The sequence below is a fragment of the Rhinopithecus bieti genome, unplaced genomic scaffold, assembly GCF_001698545.2.
Source record: "Rhinopithecus bieti isolate Rb0 unplaced genomic scaffold, ASM169854v2 scaffold_49157, whole genome shotgun sequence".
NCBI lineage: Eukaryota > Metazoa > Chordata > Mammalia > Primates > Cercopithecidae > Rhinopithecus > Rhinopithecus bieti.
The window spans coordinates 1-5,235 of record NW_016819405.1 but is presented as its reverse complement, the minus strand read 5'-3'; positions in this window follow the sequence as shown (position 1 = coordinate 5,235).

The window sequence follows — 5,235 nt, the reverse complement described above, 5'->3', positions numbered from 1 at the left end:
TTTTTTGTAGAGACAAGGTCTTGCTATTTGCCCAGGCTGGTCTCAAACTCCTGGCTTCAAGCAATCCTCCTGTCTTGGCATCCTGAAACACTGGGATTACAGTCATGAACCACCATGCCCAAGCCCACAGTAATCTTTCTTAAACAGAAATCAGCTGACACTCCTCTGCTCAAAACAACAGTGACTCCAATTTTCCTCAGAGTAATAGCCAAAGCCTTCCTGTGATCTACAAGGCCCTCATGATCTGCCTCTCCCCTTCTACTCTGTATCTCATTCCTTCCCCTCTGATCACACTGTCCTCCTGCTGTTCTTTCTCACAGTCTTTCCATTGGCTGTCCCCTCTGCTTGTGACACTCACCCCCCTCCCGCACCCATAGGCACCTGGCTGCTTTCCTCATTTCTTTTAAGTCTTTATTCAAAACTCACTCTCTGAGAGAGAGGCCTATGCTAACCACTCTGCTTAATCTTGCAACCTGCTTTCTTGCCCCATGACAAGCATGCCTCATCACCTTGTCTGGCTTTCTTTTTCTTTTTTCAGTAGCATTCATTGCCTTCTAACATATTATACAATTTACTTACTTTAAAAATATCCATTGTTTACTCTCCATCCCCTCACAGTAAATGTAAGTTCCATGAAGGCAGGGATCTTCGCAGGTTTGATTCATTCCCATTTTCCAAGTAGCTAAAATAGTTCCTGGCACATAGTAGGTGCACAATGAGTGAATATTTGTTGAATGAATAAATATAAATATCCACACCACTAGTCCCAACTGTGTTCTTCTCAAATCATGTGTTACATTTCTGGTTCAGAAAACAAGGTCATCCTAGCCATATGGACGGGGTTGATTTTGGAGAAAAATCTCCAAACAGATAAAATGTCAGATTGTGTGTCTTGCAGCTACAATGCAATAAAATTAATCCCAAACAATTCATTTAACTAAGTGAACACACAAAACTTGTCAGTTTCTTCTAAGAGTAGACAAAATAGCATAATTCATCGTTCTCTTTCTTCTAAGACGTCCAACCATTTCTTCCATGAACACATCTGTAATATAAATCTCCCACCAGTTAAAATAGATTTGGGGAAAAGATGTTCATCTTTTCTTAAGTTCTGTCTACTGATTCAATTCCCCAAAGGTACCTATAGTTCATTTCCAGTTTACGTCAACCCTTAGTGAGCGCCATAGACACTACCATTATGCTTAAAAGTGGTGCTTCAAGATTCTTTGATTTATTGCCTTGCTTCCACACATAAACAGATGACTGCTTTTTACCTGTAGGCAAAGGAATTCCATTTTCTTCCATTGACACATGTTCTAATTGTCATGCATTATTTACTCATTGGTAATTTACCTGCAAGTGAAGGTTGCTTATTTTCTCTTCCTCCTACAGAGATGAACTGATTATCCTGATTCATATATTTGACTCTACTTCTTTCTTTTCATCCTCAATCTGATTAACACCAATTCATTTCCTTTTTTAAAAGATACGCCTATTTTCCAGTCCTTTCAAATGTCTTCTTTTGTTTGTTTTTAAAGTTCTCCACACTCTGAGTAAGAGGACCTTTTTGATGCAGGCCAGCTCAACTGTTCCACGCACTAAGCTGATTTCTGAGGGTGACAGGACTTCCCAGCTCCCTAAAGTACCTGAGTACAGATTTTTCCCACTTGCTGGGCAAGTCTTCTAATTTTACAGGAATGCCTATTTTTGTCTTAGATCAAGCTCTCTTTCTCTGTGTAATCAAACCTTTAGTTTTGTACCTAAGATAGTCCTGGAAACATTATACTGAAGTCCACTGTTTGCCCCACTGGGACTTCCAGAAATAATTCTAGGAGGATATGAGTTTTCTATGTGAATATTTAAATTTTGTGTTCTCATTTTGATGTTTATCTAAAAAGACCTTTAGGTAGGCATGTTACAAATCATCCGGATGGCCACCTTATAACAGAGAATTGACATAGGATTCCTGGGCTTGAGTCTCCTATTTATTTAAGATCAAGGAGATTCCAAGCAGTGATACTTGAATTGTACTGAGCTAATGGGTAAAGAAAAGAAGCAAAGGCCAGATGTTTGTTGTAACAGCAAAGATTTCATAGTAGTTGGAATGGAAAAAAATAAAGAGACTGAGTTATCACTTAGTAGTATAAGCATACCAAATAATTCAAAAGAAATCTGTGTCATATTCAGTTGCAAGTCCTATATTAATGTCCACAAAATAACATCAATCATCACATCATATCAATGGTGATTATTTCAATGTTATTGGTTTTATGGATTTATTTCTATTTAATTTGTGAATTGACTTTCCTTTTATTGTTGTATTAAGAGCTAGGAGCTCTTACACATGTTAGATTTTTCCATATGTAAGTAATATTATAATAAACCTAATTTAAATCAGAGGGATGGCAGTCCCTGAGATGTTCTGCCCTTTAAATAGGACCAAGGGTTACTCAAGCTTGACAATCACAGCTGTGGTAGCTGTAGTCTTATTTGTCTTATGCTTCTCTTTTTCCTCTAGGTAATACATCCTACCCCTGATTCCAAGGGTGGTACATGTGACAAATACTGAATTATATTAAGTAATCTATCCCCCTGGCCATGGTGATTGGTCAAGAGATATTGTCCTAGTCTGTTTTGTGTGGCTATAAACAAATACCTGAGGCTGGGTAATTTATAAAGAAAAAAGGTTTGTTTGGTTCACAGTTCTGCAGGCTGTACAAGAAGCATGTTGCCAGCATCTGCTTCTGGTGAGGGCTTTAAGGAGCTTCCACTCATGGCATAAGGGAAAGGGGAGCCAGCCACATGGCAAGAGAGAAGGAAAGAGAGCAAGGGGGAGGAGTGCTTTTTTTAAACAACCAGCTCTCTTTTATGCAACCAGCTTTTTTAAACAACCACTCTTTCAAACAACCGGCTCTCAGGTGAACATACAGTAGAGTGAGAAGTCACTGATTACTATGAGAGGGCACCAAGCCACTCATGAGGGATCCACCTCCATGACCCAAACACTTCCCACGAGGCCCGACCTCCAACACTGGAGATCAAATTTCATCATGAGCTGTGGAGGGTACAAATATCCAAACTACATCAGATGTCCCTATGATCCAAGTCAACCCAAGATCTTCCCTGAGGTTTTTCTGGTAGAGCAGTAGGGGAAGATCTGTTTTCCTCTAGGGCCTGCCTCTGTAAGGATGTGGCTCCATAGTCGCCAAACACCCTGACAGGGAAAAGTGTAAGAGACAGAGAGAGTGAAAGAGAGTATTCTAGCATGTCTAGACCCCAGTTCCAGGCCCTGAGGTTCACAGAACTTCCCTAGTTCCTGCAGTTCTTCCTGATGATGCAAATTATTCAAGTCTTTTTCTAACAATTCTCATTTTTTAATCTAGTTTAAACTGAGTTCTGTCATTTAAAACCAAAGAAGTCTGAACCAATACTACTTCTAAATAAAATAAGTAAAAGTTTAAAAATAGCCTATCGGCCAGGCACAGTGGCTCACACCTGTAATCCCAGCACTTTGGGGGGCTGAGGTGGGCGGATCACCTGAGGTCGGGAGTTCGGGACCAGCCTGACCAACATGGAAAAACTCTGTCTTTACTAAAAAATACAAAATTAGCCAGGCTTGGTGGCACATGCCTGAAATCCCAGCTACTCGGGAGGCTGAGGCAGGAGAATCACTTGAACCCTGGAGGCAGAGGTTGTGGTGAGTCGAGATTGTGCCATTGTACTTCAGCCTGGACCGAAAAAAAAAAAAAAGGTGTGAAATGCATTATGGTATGTACATTCCCACTGGAGGATGCTTGTCAGCTGTAAAAGAGCATGTGGACACTCCTACTACATTGATATAGAAAGATATCCAATATTACCACTAAGTGAAAAGCACATGGTACAAATCATTATACATAGTATGTCACTGTTTGTGTGATATATGTATCACACAGTGTGCAAGTGTGATACACTGTATATACACATACATATTTTATTGCATTTCCATAAAGAATCATAGTCTATAGGGGATGGGGTGGGGTGAATTGTACTATGGGTTAGAATAAGACTTTCATGTGGGTTCCTTATTATACTGCTTTGACTTTTGAACCATGTAAACATGGTATCTATTCAAAGGTATAATAATAGCAAATATCTACAGATTATTAGGAAGAAGGTTTTATTTCCAATAAGCTAGAAAATATAATCCTCTCCTTGCATTTTGCCCTCAGATATTCTCTTCTGTAATCTATTTCTAGCATTTGGTATTTTTTTTCCTTTACAACTGAACATGATTATCTGCCTGAGAATACCCAGAGCAGATGGTGGCCTCAACAGGCTTGTCTCTTCTGAGAACTGTTTGAATAAATCTAACCAGAAAGTAAATTATGTATGTTTATAACCTTTAGTTGGAATTAGAGTGATTAGAATATTTAGATAAAATTTGAATCCCATTAGTCCTCTTATTAAAGGGATAGTAATATTATATGTTTATCACACTTGAATAGGAAGGGACTACCAAAATAGTTTTCTACACTGAATTAATCTTCCCATAACAAGACAGATAATAGTTCAGTCTAAGTCATCTATCATTCTTTTGACATTAATTATCTTTTTGTTGATTACTCAGTAACATTTGAATTTCATGAATGAATCTTCGTTTTTAAATAACGCAGATACAAATTTTACATTATTCTTATTTATTTGGATCGTTGACTTTATCTACAGTAAGGGTTTTTAACCTAGAATCCACAGGTAGAATTCAGAGGTCTATTAATTGAGGTAGAAAAAAAATGACATCTCTATTTCTACTAACCTGTAACTGAAATGTCACAGTTCCCTTCCTTATGGTGTAAGCAGCAGAACAAACTGACATCAGCAGTGCCTATGACATGGTCACCAATAGAAATCACAGATATTTTTATATAACATTACAGTTGTTGTAGGTATACCTCCAAAGATCATGCTCACCATTATTTCAAAATTACAAAAGTTATTAAACTCACTACTCAATTTTGTTTAATATGTTCAGAAAATGATACTATATATCACATATTTTCAAATAGTTGGATAACTTTTTCCATGATAATCTTCTTGGGAATCCTATATATTTATTTCAGGCATGTATTTATTTTCAGAAGGGCTCCATAGCCTTTATCAGACTGACAAAAGTGTCTCCAGCATACAAAGAGGCCAAGAAGCTCTATTAACTTTCTCGTGCTGCATAAGAAATTACCACAAACTTAGTGGCGTAAA